This window comes from Pogona vitticeps, chromosome W, assembly GCF_051106095.1.
Source record: "Pogona vitticeps strain Pit_001003342236 chromosome W, PviZW2.1, whole genome shotgun sequence".
Taxonomy (NCBI): Eukaryota; Metazoa; Chordata; class Lepidosauria; order Squamata; family Agamidae; genus Pogona; species Pogona vitticeps.
In genome coordinates this window covers 2,197,838-2,212,782 of record NC_135798.1, presented here as the reverse complement: position 1 = coordinate 2,212,782, position 14,945 = coordinate 2,197,838, and the positions used below count along the sequence as shown (strand labels likewise).

At 41.1% G+C, this 14,945-nt stretch overlaps 1 protein-coding gene and 1 non-coding gene across 2 annotated transcripts in view; one reads left to right on the top strand and one right to left on the bottom strand.

The window, feature by feature from the left end:
- Positions 1 to 14,945, top strand: part of LOC144584981 (uncharacterized) — a 464,602-nt gene that overhangs the window by 285,834 nt on the left and 163,823 nt on the right.
- On the bottom strand, positions 5,016 to 5,222 carry LOC140702996 (small nucleolar RNA SNORA73 family). Its single transcript, XR_012082280.1, has one exon. It is a non-coding gene; the product is annotated as a small nucleolar RNA SNORA73 family (small nucleolar RNA).

Here is a 14,945-nt window from a genome sequence, read left to right as displayed (position 1 = left end):
AAAATCATGTACTGGGTAATGCCTGAAGGAGGGGAACTTTGAGGCACCAGCCCTGCAAATCTCAGGGCGTGTTCTCTGATTTCGAAGGCAGCTGAACCTGTTTTCTGGGTATAAAGAACCACACCTTAGGGCAGTGTTTAAATTGATCTCTCATAACACAAGACAGTGCATGGTATCCCATCATTCCTAGTTCTGGCGCATGAAGGAGTTAAGCCCTCTCTTTGGCAATATAGAAAGAAGGCCCTCTAGGAAAGTTGAATGCTACTATAGTAGTGAACTCCCTACAGGAGTCCAAGATGTTGTCAGTAACTTTGCTGGGAAAACCATGTTGTACACTTAAAAAATTACAATTTCAGTTAGTGACCTGTCAGATGCCAGAATGGTACTGAACTTCAGACTTGACTGCCACATATCTCGAAAAGATCTCCCAGGTTTGTTTGTAAGCCATCAGATGGTGTCAGAAATGAGGTGAAAACCTTGGGCTACTCCACTTCCCACTGAGGAGCAGGAAGGCACTAGCCATCTTACCCTGGCCATCAGGGATGCTAATGACCCCTTCCAGTCCCTTCATCAAGTTCCGCTAGTGCAAACAGTCATGCTAAATACTCATGCCCACTACTACCACAAAGTGTAAAGCTTTGCTGACAAGCGACATACTCTAGCTTCTCCCTCTGATAGCGGTGCTTCTCATGTGTCAGTAAGTCAACAGAGAGGCATAGAAGAACTATATTAATAGGAAATCGTAATGGAGTTTTTCTATTAGGGAAGCAAGAGTACATGCTTCTATGTGCATTGGAGAAACGAAGAGTCCCGCTTCTTCTCCAGTGGGACCACAATACAAGGAGGGCTGTAATGATGTTTCTTCACAAATCCCCTGCCACCAGACTTGTGTGGGTACTGTTTAACTACTGCTCAGGAGTACTACTCACTTTTAGCACTGGAGAAATAGTGTTATAATCCAAAGAAGTGCACTTAAGAAAGCATGGCAGCAACATTTCTAAGCAGCCACTGAAGTGTGAGCAGGGACTGACGTTTCCCAATATTCCATATAACTGAGGATGTGATTTTGATCCACCACAAATCACAAAGACATCTGCTACTTTTTTAGGGTATCACAACATTTTGCTGTTTATTTCTCCCCCACAATATTAAATTTGGTCAACACAATGGAACAGACTAATGGCACTAGATCTTTGCAAGCAATTTCCTGATCGACTTTTAGGCTGGCCACTGCTTGGTTACCAAAGAAATTATTTACTCAAAAAAGTCTGCATTAAGTTTGTATATACAGTACTAATTTACATTAATATATGCAACTATCATTGTAATTAGATTAGAATTATCATTTAAATTGAAATACAGTATAATTGCCGGAGAGAACAAGTTAGTTTAGCATCAGTATGATACACTTTAGAATGGAGTCAGTATGCTGCCAGGCCAGTTGGCATCGCGTATCTGAGGTTGTTGATATTTCTTCTGGCAATCTTAATTTTTCCTTGGGATTCCTCCAGTCCAGCCTTTTGCATGATGTATTCTGCATATAAATTTAATAAATCAGGGGACAATATACAGCCTTGTCGTACTCCTTTCCCAGTTTTGAACCAATCAGCTGTTCCATATCCACTTCTAACTGTTGCTTCCTCTCCCACATATAGATTTCTCAGGAGATAGATAAGGTGGTCAGGCACTCCCATTTCTTTAAGGACTTGCCATAGTTTGCTATGGTCCACACAGTCAAAGGCTTTTGCATAGTCAATGAAGCAGAAGTAGATATTTTTTCTGAAACTCTCTGGCTTTTTGCATAATCCAGTGCATGTTAGCAATTTGGTCTCTAGTTCCTCTGCCCCTTCGAAATCCAGCTTGTACTTGTGGGAGTTCTCGGCCCACATACTGTTGAAGCCTACCTTGGAGGATTTTGAGCATAACCTTGCTAGTGTGTGAAATGAGTGAAATTGTACGATAGTTGGAGCATTCTTTGGCATTGCCCTTCTTTTGGATTGGTATGTAGACTGCTTTTCCAATCCTTTGGACACTTCTGAGTTTTCCAAAGTTGCTGGCATATTGAGTGTAGAGCCTAAACAGCATAATCTTTTAAGATTTAAATAATTCACCTGGAATGCCATCACCTCCACTGGCCTTGTTAGCCGTGTTTTCTAAGGCCCACTTCATTCTCCAGGATGTCTGACTCAAGGTCAGCAACCATACTATCTGGGTTGTCTGGGACATCCACATCTTTCTGGTATAATTGTTTATTTCTGCCACCTCTTCTTGATGTCTTCTGCTTCTGTTAGGTTCCTATTATTTTGTCCTTTATCATGTCCATCTCTGCATAAAATATTCCTTTAATATCTCAAATTTTCTTGAATTTTATTTATTTGATTTATATCCCGCCCAACTGGTCTATACAAACACTCTCTGGTTTTTCCCTTTATATTCTTTTCCTCTATTTCTTTGCACTGTTCATTTAAGAATGCCCTCTTGTCTCTCCTTGCGATTCTTTGGAAGTCTGCATTCAATTTTCTGAAACCTTCCCTATCTCCCTTGCCTTTAGCTTCCCTTCTCTTCTCTGCTATTTTTAAGGCCTCATTGGACAGCCACTCTGCTTTCTTGCATTTCCTTTTCTTTGGGATGGTTTTTGTTGCTGCCTCCTGTACGTTACGAGCCTCCATCCATAGTTCTTCAGGCACTCTGTCGACCAAATTGAGTTCTTTAAATTTGTTCTTCACTTCCATTGTGCATTCATGGGAGATTTGGTTTAGATGGTACCTGACTGGCCCAGTGGCTTTCCCCATTTTCTTCAGTTTAAGCTTGAATTTTGCTATAAGGAGGTTATGATCAGAGCCACAGTCAGCTCCAGGTCTTGTTTTTGCTGTCCGTATAGAACTTCTCCATCGTTGGCTACAGAGAACATAATCAATCTGATTTCGGTGTTGCCCATCTGGTGATTTCCATGTGTAGAGTCGCCTCTTGTGTTGTTCGAAAAGAGTGTTTGCAATAACCAGCTTGTTCTCTTGACAAAACCGTATTAGCCTTTGCCCTGCTTCGTTTTGAATTCCAAGGCCAAACTTCCCTGTTGTTCCTTTTATCTCTTGACTCCCTACTATAGCATTCCAGTCTCCTATAATGAGAGGAACATCTTTCTTTGGTGTCAGTTCTAGAAGGTGTTGCAAGTCTTCATAGAATTGGTCAATTTCACCCTCTTCAGCATCAGAGGTTGGTGCATAAACTTGGATTACTGTGATGTTCAAAGGTCTGCCTTGGATTCGTATTGAAATCATTCTATCATTTTTGAGATTGTGTCCCACTACTGCTTTTCCCACTCTTTTGTTGACTATGAGGGCTACTCCATTTCTTCTATGGGATTCTTGTCCACAATAGTAGATATTATAATCATCTGAATTGATTTTTCCCATTCCCGTCCAGTTTAGTTCACTGATGCCCAGGATGTCAATGTTTATTCTTGCCATCTCCTGTTTGACCACCTCCAGCTTACTAGGGTTCATAGATCTTACATTCCAGGTTCCTATGCAGTATATTTCTTTGCAGCATCGGATTTTTGTTTCACTTCCATGCATGTCCACAGCTGAGATTTCTTTTCTCTTGGGCTCAACCACTTCATTAGCTCTGCAGCTACTTGTCCTCCATTCTTTCTCAGTAGCATGTTGGATGCCTTCCAACCTGAGGGGTTCATCTTCCAGCAAATCCTTTAGCCTTTTGTTTTTGTCCATGGCGTTTTCTTGTATCTAATGTTAGTCAAAAATAAGATAAGAATTTAGTTTCAAATCTAAGATAACGAGGAGACAAGTAATTAGAATTTCACTGTTGCTGCATGTCCAGAAATTTCTCTGTAATAAAGGCTTGAGTCAGGTGGTGAGCTTTGTTTATGATAAAGAAATGGCAGCAATTAATGAAGGATAAATAAAACTGAAGCAGCTAGTTAGCTTAAGCAGCAATTATATTACTTGACAAGCATCATTAGAGGGGAGAAAAGCATTCTGGACAGGGCAAAAATTGTAATATTTTATTAACATGCTTTAGATCAGTGGTTCTTAACCTGGGCGATAATGCCCCCCAGGGGGCGATTTCATTTTTCAAGGGGGCAGTAGAACAAAAAGGGGCGGTGTGGGGGCGCTGGAGCAGAAGGGGGCGGTAGGGGGCGCTGGAGCAAGCCAAACCTGTGAAGATGGCTACAGCCTTTTTACAATGTGCATGAATATATATTTTCCTCCTATCCTAATTTAGTTTCAGAGTTTTCGTCTTGAAATTTTTAGTTCCTGCATTTTATGCCCTTTTTATATTTCTTTTTGAGTCTTAAAATTCGCTTGCAACTAAATCATTAAATGTTACTTTTTGGGGCCATTTCATTTTCTTGGAATTGAATTTTGTTTTCAGGGGTCATTGGATTTAAGTGTCTTAAATAAATAAATAAATAAATAAATAAATAAATAAACAAACAAACAAACAAACAAACAAGATATAATAAGAAATAAGAGGGGGCGATGATAACTTCCTCAGTGGCTCAAGGGGGTGTTTCTTTCAAAAAGGTTAAGAACCACTGCTTTAGATTAAAGTTAATGCTTTTTGTTAATGTAGATTTTATTAAGGTGTTTTGTACATGTCACTTACTTGTAGCCTAATAGTTATGTTTCTCTGGATCATATTCAAAAGTTAGAACATTTTAAGTTGTGTTATTCATATTCACATTTCTTGCATCCAAATCCAAAACTATACTAACTTAAAGCTCTTAGCAAAGCCTTAAAGAGACATTTCAGAATGGAAAAATGAAAACAAAAGCTTTAAAGTGACCCAGCAGTAGTATCACAAGGAAGGAGACACAGCAGTCTGGGGAAGCCTAGCAGGCTGTATTAAGAGCTCCAGAGAACTGAGACTCTCCACCCCTGGACAACATAAAGTTTAGCTGTGATCTATAAGGGATACTATGATACCAACAACTACCAACTGAGATCAGTTTGAAAAGTGTATGCAACAAGGTGCCATTAAAAGATCTCTTAGCTGAATGTCTCCTGCATGGTTTATCTCCTCCATCACAGCCCAAGGACTTGGAGAAGAATTAGGAATATGCAGGCTGCAGACCTCAGGGCCCGGCTTTCTCTCCAATGGTGTGGAAGGGGACTGTATGTCACAGAGCGCAAAGGCCTACACTCCCACACGCCACATGGACAGAGCTGAGAGAGCGCAACCTCTCCAGGTATCCCCATTGGGTGAATTTATGTTGATCAGCCATCACTATATGTAAAGCAAAAAAAGAAGAAAAGGAAGAAATAATAGTAGAAGAATAAAAACTTTAAACTTTTAAATATCTTATTCACTCGTGTCAATAACAATCAATCCAACCATGCATCAGACACTTTCAAAACTTTAGGAATGCAGGAACCCAGCTGGCATTGTGACATTCATCAACTATTCACAGAATGAAGATTAATTAGTTAAAAATACACACACACTCCCATGGCTTATCTGTTCAGCTGCAATCCAAAGTTCTAAAGATCTTTGGAAGGGATCAGTGTGGAAGGGATCTATACAGCATAGACTGGCTCGAACATAGACAAATTAACCCTAAAGTGGATCTTTTAAAACTGTACTTTGGGAATCAGTATATTGGGCCAAAGTGAACTTTTTGGAACCACCTCCAGGGACTTGGAATTTCAGTTTTGGACGATGCAGAATTGCGGGAACTAAGCTACCAGGACATGGATACAAACACTGAATTGGATTGTGAAATTTGGGGGTTTTGAACTTCAGTTTAGGCCTATTTGGCCAAAGTTGATCCTCTGAAACTACCCTGGGAGCTGGAAGTTTTTGTGTTTGACTAGCTGGCATAAACCTGTGGGAATTAGGCCATCAGGCCATGGATACAACCATTGCATTGTACCTTGGTACTTAGGGGGTTTAAATTTGGGTTCAGGTCTATTTAGCCAAAGCGGACTCTTTGAACTGACTCTGGAGACTTGGAATATCTGTTTGGCTGGCATCAATTTACCAGGGATCAACTAGGACACAGATACAATAATCGAACTGGACTGTGAGACTTGGGGTTTTCGAATCTTGGCTTAAGCTCTTGGGCAGCTGGGACAGAATGGCACAACAAGGACAATTTTGGGATGAAACAAAATCTACCCTTCAAACAATCCTAGAAATAGTGAGATCCCACTACCAAGAGGCAAAATTATTCAACGAACATCTGAAGAAGAATTATAGTCAACAAGAGACAGGGAATAACGAAAAACGAAATGAGAGTGTGCTGGATTATGTATGCCAATCAAAAAAGGAGCTGGAGGAAATTAATGGGGAGAGTATTAAAGGAAGACAAGAGGAGAAAATCAGCAAAATTAATTTTAAAAAGCCCAGAAGATCTATTGAAGTTAGAGCAAGTGCATAAAGATCTAGTGGAGATAAATCAGATGCACAAAATGGTTTCAGAGGGCATGAAAGATGGCAGGATGCTTAGGGAGACAGAATCAAAAAGTGAAAAAAGAGAAATAAGAGAGGGAATTACTTAGAAAGATGAAAATGGGAAAAATAGAAAGGGGGCCCTTAATGTTAAAAAGCATGTATATATCTAACTTTGGGAATTGTAAAGGATCATATCCTTTATATTAAAAAGGAGAATTAAATTGAAATAAGGGAACACTAACCAGGGTAAAGACGTTAATATGGTGGGTTTTCTTTTTAGGTAAATTAAACTAGATATAAGGTTAGGGCATGGATCTGGAACTACTTTTATTAAATATGTTATTAGAAGATCTTGAGAATATTGTACACTGTGAAAGTAATATTATGATAGTAGCCAATATTATATACTAAAATACGTACATGAATGGTTTGAATGTTTGAAAGATGTCTGGAATTTGGGGGGACAACTGGGAAGACACAGATGTAAAAAACAAATAACTGTAAGCAAATCATATAACACAATTCTATAGGTCACTAGGAGAACATGCAGAGCAGAAGAAATTAGTAGTAACAGAACGAAGAAATGTCCGGATCATTGACATTGCAATTCCAGGGGAGGTCAGAGTTGAAAATAAAGAATTGGAAAAACTAACAAAGTGCAGAGACCTGGCCATTGAAACATCTTGCCTTTGGGTGCCGCCAGTTTGGCCATATTAAAAAATACTAAGGACAAGAGAAAGACTTGGAGATCGGGGTTGTCCCAGGATTAGGAGGAGAGATGTTCTTGGGGAGAAACTGGCCAGGGATAGAAATCCTGGCTGAAACAGGGGAGGTGGAGGAAATGTCATCAGAAGAAGAGGAGTTGCACGTTTCAAGAGAACAATTACGAAAATGACAGCGAGAGGATTCAGAACTGGAGGATATTAGAGGCAAAGTGGGACCCAAAGGGACTACGTAAACAGAGCAAAAGATTGAATTGAGGGATGGGATCCTATACAGGGTAGTAAAGTCAGAATGTGTGTGCAGAAGAAGGACAAATGGTTTTACCCCATAGGTTACAGAGGGTGGTGCTTCAATTGGCTCGTGACCTACCCCAAGAAGGACCCACCTGGGGGTGCAGAAAACCCCGGCCAGAGGAAAACAGTTCTTCTGGTCAAACAAGGAGGAAGGAGGTGGACGAAGGCTGCCCATCACATCCCCAAGGCCCATTCGCCCCAGTGAAGGCCACCCCTAGCAGGGCCATGAATACCGAGGCCGCTCCTGGACGGGCCTTTTGAAAGAATAGGGATATTTTCGAGAATAGGTTTCCCTCTCAAGAGGTCTTCCCTGGCCAAGGATCTCACTTTATGAGTTGGACCTTGGAACCAATGTGGAAACTGTAAGGGGTGAAGCCACCAAAGGTTTGCATTTATCATCCCCAAGCAAAATGGGCAAGAGGAAAGGTTTACTCGGACACTGAAGGGCACATTGAGAAAGTTAACTCAGGACAAACCCAGATATTGGCACACATCAAGGGTTTTTTGGGGGGAAGGTTTTGATCGTGGAGTCTTTCTCCAAAGTAGCCACTTGGTGGGAGGCCCTTTTCCAGACCGGGATGGGGCACCAGGGACTCTCCCAGTAAAATCCACCTCTGGAACCTGGGATTCGTAGGGTCTGGGGACCTAAAGGATGGCCAGAACGCAGGACTCAGGAAAACCCCTTGGATGCTCAACTTCACCTTGGATGCCTGGAGATAACCCCACCTGGGGTTGACTCAAGGCTGGTCGGGAAAAAGGATCTCTCCAAAAGAACCCCCCACGCAGGAGCGGCTTCTTCAGTTCACCCTCCTGGATCCCAAAAGAAGGAAGGAAACATTCGGGAGAGGCCCCACGCCAAGCAGCATCTAACCCACAGCAGTTAACGCAGGGTGGAGCCCAGCAGGATTGGGAGCTAAAACAATAAGAACGCTCTGCACATGTTCAGAGAGGCAGTGTGTTAGATAACTGTGACGTTTACTCACGTGGCCCCTGCTCGTTTCACCCAGCTCACACGTCCTTCATCTCGCTGCCACCTGCTGACCTCTGTCAACAACCTTTAATTAGAAAGATTGAGGTCCAAGCTGAGGATAAAATTGAACAACAGAGGTTTATGGATTACAGTTGGCTTAAACGGGTTCTTCACAGACTTTATTAGATTATTAATAACATGTTTCACATCTCTCCAACGCTGGTCACATTGCATTGGCTGCCCATCTGTTTCCGTGTCAACTTCAAAGTTTTAATGCTTACTTATAAGGCCCTAAACGGTTTAGGACTGTGATGAGATGGGTTTTTAAGTTAAAATCTTTTAAAGGCATATGGGTTTTGTAATTATGAAGTGAGCCAGAGAGGTTCCATTTTGTTTCTTTGTATATAGTATCTGTGCTATGCTGACAAGTTGTTTTCCAGGCGAGCAGAGACAGTGTTATTCTGAAGGCCTGAGAAGGACTCTGTGTGATTAGATAGGTGGAAATGTTGTGACTCTTTGAGAAACCACCGTAACCCAAATAACATCTGCTGGGATGAGAAAGAATTCATATGATGTAACAGGACTGTTTGCCTAGTAACGAACTCTGATTGGATGACATCGTGGGAAGGTGCATTAGGCCCTTGCCAGTTACTCTTGAAAAAGGAACTTTTTACCTATGGACTTTGTCTTTCCAAGACCGACCTTTCAGTCATTCGTGACCTACATTTCAGCCATATGGGACTTACCCTGATGTCTTGAGAGAGAGTGTGGTGGCCTACCTACATGGACTGGTTTCTATGCTTTGCTGGATTACTTTGAGACTTATGGGATTTTACCTAAGGACTATGCATGGACTATTCTCTATGGACTGTTACCTATGGAATATTCTTTATGGACTTCTTTTCTTGGAATACTCCATATGGACTATGCTCTTGTAATTTTGTAAGGACTATGGTATATTTACTGGATTTTACTTTTCTAAGGACTATGGGACATATAATGGATTTTTACTTTTGTTTAGGGATTTTTATTCTATAGGATCACTGAGGACTATAGCCTTTTCATAACCAACTTGGATTAACTTGTTTTTACTAATGATTTCCTGGACTGGAATTGTTTTTATTCATCTTAATGGCTTTTTGGGTTTTTGAATACTTTTCTATTTTTCATGTTTTCTTTGCCTCACTACATCTTTGTAACTAAACAGCACAATGCTAGTTTATTTGTTTTGGTTTAATTTGGCTTTGAATATTTAGTAACATGCTTTTTCTTTAATAAAATAAAGATTATAAAACTCATTTGGTTTCCTGAACAGTACACTTGTCATAGGGTCATCTGAGAGTGCTGCCTCGGCCTAGCTTACTTAGAGTCCTGTCAGTGGTGCAAGTTAAGTCTAAGGACTACAAAGCCCACTTGACCTTTTCACAATAATATCTGAGAGTACTAGGGTGTTCTTATGTGGGCAGACTTGTGAGAAGGAGTATTGTAGCATAGCTGGCTGAATTGGACTCTTCAGCTCATTTTAGCATGTGCAAACTCCTGATTGCTCTCTGTCCAAGCGTACACGTGTGTTTTCGAACCCGTGTTCGTCACATGGTGGCAGCTGCGCGATGAACCACGTGCTGGGTTTTGTAGTACCTCAGGATGACCAATTTTTGTTCTATCTAACAGCTTGAGTGACTCTGATCCACAAGCTAAGTTTTGATTGCAGTGGGACACTGAGGCTTCAAGGAGCTAGGTGCTTCCCTGGGTGTAAACAGTTGCTTCCTAGGAAACGCTGTTTGCCAGCAGTTAGATCTAAAGGCTGTGGTGAGAGGTGTTAAATCTTCAGGCTGTGGTAATGTGTGTTAGAATCTGGGGTGCTCTTTTAGGAAAGAGATTCCCAGTGGGACAAGCAAACTGTTAGGAAACAATTTGATTTAATCAGTAGGCATGTGCAGGTTGTTACAACGTTGTAGTGAAGAAATTCCAAGATGCATGTCCTTTATTTTTAGAGTGCTTGCACTCTGTAATTGCACCCTAGTTGAGCAGGTCATTTCACAATCTTAGGATTGCATAAATGACTCTGGCCACTTTGTTCTGGCTATGTTGTTTTGGAACTTGCATCCAAGTATTTTGTTTTTGTTTTTGGCCTAAGTGTACTCCTATAATCTTAGGATTTGCCGGAGCACCTGGCCGTGTTCCAGACTAGCTCTGGGTCTCCCCACTACGATCTTAGGATCTGGCAGGAGTACCTAGTTGCATCTGGCTTGGCCTAGAGTCATGCCCTATGATCTCAGCATCTGTCGGGATGACCTGGCCCTAGAGGTATCTATCTGCACCCAGTTCAGTCATTGATCATCTCTGTAACTTTAGGGTTCACAGAGTCATCACAGTTTTTCTTTTCTCTTCCTTTTGGATTTTTCAGTATTTTGGTTTTGGCAGCTGTCTGGCCTCTCACAGACCTTAGGGTCACAGGGACAGCAGTTGGTCGAAAGTGCAGAAGAGATTTTTAATTTTATTTTGGTTTGGCAGCTGTTTGTTCTCTCGCCTATCTTAGGATAGCAGAAGGGACAGCAGTTGGTCAGAAGTGCAGAAGAGATTTTTAATTTTATTTTGGTTTGGCAGCTGTTTGTTCTCTCGCCTATCTTAGGATAGCAGAAGGGACAGCAGTTGGTCAGAAGTGCAGAGGAGATTTTTAAATTTTTTTTCTCTCCTTTTTGTTTGTTTTCGCTGACCTAGCCAAGGCTAGAGGGCCAGCAGATATGGAGGAGAAAAAACAGTCAGAAACCGTAGATATACTCTTAGAAATGGCTTCGAGATTTTTCGAGCAAGCCAAGCAGAAAATTAGGGAAAGAGATTTCCTGATACGTGAGCTTTATCAGGAAAACATCCTTTTAAAACGTTTTCTTAGCACAGAACCTGGCTTGATGCAAAGGTTTTTCCAAGTTCGGCAGGGTTCCTTTGGGGATTACTGCACTGAGACGCTTCATACAATTGGAAGCAACCCTGAGATGCAAGATGTTTGTGTGGAAAGAGTTAACGAGGCCCAGTGGAATGCTAAGGAGCATTCCAGAGAAGACAGCGATTCATCGTCCGTCCAAACAGAGGATTTACAGGCCCTGGAGACGCGCGCAGAGAGAGGAATGCAGGAAAAAATTTCCCGAGAAGCGGTGTCCTTGAGGAAATTAACATCGAGCGACCCAAGGGAAAACTGCAGTGCTTCAGAGAATTGCAGTGCATTGGAAATCGGCTCAGAACCATCTACAGCTCCTTTTCAAAGCACAGGACAGGTGAGAAGTTCTGAAATAATTCGGGAGGAGACTATGGGTTTGCTAGAAGAAGGAGAGCAAGGGATTTTCCAAAGTAATAAAGCAATTGCTGGGACTGAGAGCTTAGAAGCAACAGGACTTGTGTCAGCAGATCTTGATGCATGTCAGATCTCAAACAACCCCCCTTCTCTTAGCCCAGAGGGAACAGCGAAAGCAGACCCTGTTAGGTTGGCAAAGACCCCATGTAATTCATGGCAGTTCGGAAGTAAAGAAAAAGACCAAGGGGGTGGCCTACTCAAGGTACCGGAAAAGTCAGCTGAGGAAGCTGGAGGAGTGAAGGTTTTCTCAGAGTCTTTGCCCAGTGCCATAGGAGTTATTTGTACAGAGACCTTGCAGCATGAACTTTCACATTGTGAGACTGTTCCTAACACAACCAATGAAGGGGGAAGCGCTAACTTTTTGGGATCACAATGTACTGATGTTTCTCCAGAGACGGAAATCATATCTGAAAAATTTGGCCCAGTACCACAGTTAATCTTCTCAGAAAGATCTTTAGAAAGAAAAGCAGAGGTTTGGGACAATACTTATTTTCAACAGCCTATTTTCCAAGGAAGTGGTGAGAATGCTGGTACTGTTTCTGAGGCTATGCAGAGTACTCCCGAGGGAACTTTGTTGCAACAGCGGCCTCTTGTGACCAAACCTGATAGCACAGCTAATTCAGCAATACAGGTGTCCAGAGGTGTGACATTTCTGGACCAAGGCGTGGAAGGCATTGATCAATTCAACCCAGGACAGATATTGGAGCCTGTGTTAGCTAAACCCCAAAACGTCTTCTCGAATTCACCGGGAGAAACTGATGTGGTGAAACTTTTTATTACAGTCAATGAAGGATTTACTGATGTTTCTGTTCCTATAGATCTAGAAGGGTCTAAGGGCAAATTAGTGTCTGGAACTGTTGAAAGGCTTTATCAGATTTTAATTAAAGGGGAACATCGCCCTTATACATCATTTAATTGCCCTCAGGGAATTTACCAACTCAGAAAACTAGCACCTGGAATGGAAAATACCTATGTTACTTTTCAGAAATTGGTTGATGAATTCTTTGGTGATTTATATTATTATGTGATTGGCTATGTAGACAACCTTGTAATTTGCAGCCCTGATCCAATTCAAGCAGACCAAAATGCTTTGTCATTCTTACAGAAGCAGAGGCATCGAAGCCCAAGATTAATGCAGTGGTATTTCAGATTGCAAACATATGATTTTGATGTTAAACATCTACCAGTAAAAGAGGCTTTAATTCCCCATTGCTTATCTCGAGTGTTTAGTGCAGATGCAAGGGGAGAAAATGGCTAGAATTGTTAAAGCTCTGATGTTTAATTTTCTTGGTATTCTGTATGACTATGTTCCTGAGCATACATAGAGTGTTTTCACTATTATTACTACATATCAGTATATTGGATTGTCAAGTTATTATGATGTTAACCCTGGTTTCACTATTTTACTGTTTGATGACTAGAGTATTATCTGAGCATATGCAGAGTGATGTATTTGATTAAGTATACTAACATGTTTGTTCTTCTGTTTTTCAGACTAGTAGAAGTGTCTAACGCAATTTTCTCTCATGTATGGTAAATACTGTGATTATAATAATTCTCATGTATCAGTTGTTTTGCTATTTTAGAATCATATTTGAAATGTATTACGTTATGCTCATGTTAATATCTTTCTCTGTTTTGTTAATGCTTCATTATGACATCTCATCTTATTCAGTTATCAAAATTTAAACTTACATTGTTTAGGAATTTTGTTAATCTTCAGGGGGCTTGTGATGAGATGGGTTTTTAAGTTAAAATCTTTTAAAGGCATATGGGTTTTGTAATTATGAAGTGAGCCAGAGAGGTTCCATTTTGTTTCTTTGTATATAGTATCTGTGCTATGCTGACAAGTTGTTTTCCAGGCGAGCAGAGACAGTGTTATTCTGAAGGCCTGAGAAGGACTCTGTGTGATTAGATAGGTGGAAATGTTGTGACTCTTTGAGAAACCACCGTAACCCAAATAACATCTGCTGGGATGAGAAAGAATTCATATGATGTAACAGGACTGTTTGCCTAGTAACGAACTCTGATTGGATGACATCGTGGGAAGGTGCATTAGGCCCTTGCCAGTTACTCTTGAAAAAGGAACTTTTTACCTATGGACTTTGTCTTTCCAAGACCGACCTTTCAGTCATTCGTGACCTACATTTCAGCCATATGGGACTTACCCTGATGTCTTGAGAGAGAGTGTGGTGGCCTACCTACATGGACTGGTTTCTATGCTTTGCTGGATTACTTTGAGACTTATGGGATTTTACCTAAGGACTATGCATGGACTATTCTCTATGGACTGTTACCTATGGAATATTCTTTATGGACTTCTTTTCTTGGAATACTCCATATGGACTATGCTCTTGTAATTTTGTAAGGACTATGGTATATTTACTGGATTTTACTTTTCTAAGGACTATGGGACATATAATGGATTTTTACTTTTGTTTAGGGATTTTTATTCTATAGGATCACTGAGGACTATAGCCTTTTCATAACCAACTTGGATTAACTTGTTTTTACTAATGATTTCCTGGACTGGAATTGTTTTTATTCATCTTAATGGCTTTTTGGGTTTTTGAATACTTTTCTATTTTTCATGTTTTCTTTGCCTCACTACATCTTTGTAACTAAACAGCACAATGCTAGTTTATTTGTTTTGGTTTAATTTGGCTTTGAATATTTAGTAACATGCTTTTTCTTTAATAAAATAAAGATTATAAAACTCATTTGGTTTCCTGAACAGTACACTTGTCATAGGGTCATCTGAGAGTGCTGCCTCGGCCTAGCTTACTTAGAGTCCTGTCAGTGGTGCAAGTTAAGTCTAAGGACTACAAAGCCCACTTGACCTTTTCACAATAATATCTGAGAGTACTAGGGTGTTCTTATGTGGGCAGACTTGTGAGAAGGAGTATTGTAGCATAGCTGGCTGAATTGGACTCTTCAGCTCATTTTAGCATGTGCAAACTCCTGATTGCTCTCTGTCCAAGCGTACACGTGTGTTTTCGAACCCGTGTTCGTCACAAGGACCTCGATATCTGGCGGAACGCCTCCTCCCACCAAGGTCTACCCGGATCACCCGCGCGAGTCAGGAGGTGAGGCTGAGGAGCCTGACGCCGAGAGAGGCCCGGAAGGAGAAGACACGAAACCGGGCCTTCTCGGCGGTGGCTCCTCGCCTCTGGAACAATCTCCCTCCGGCGATTCG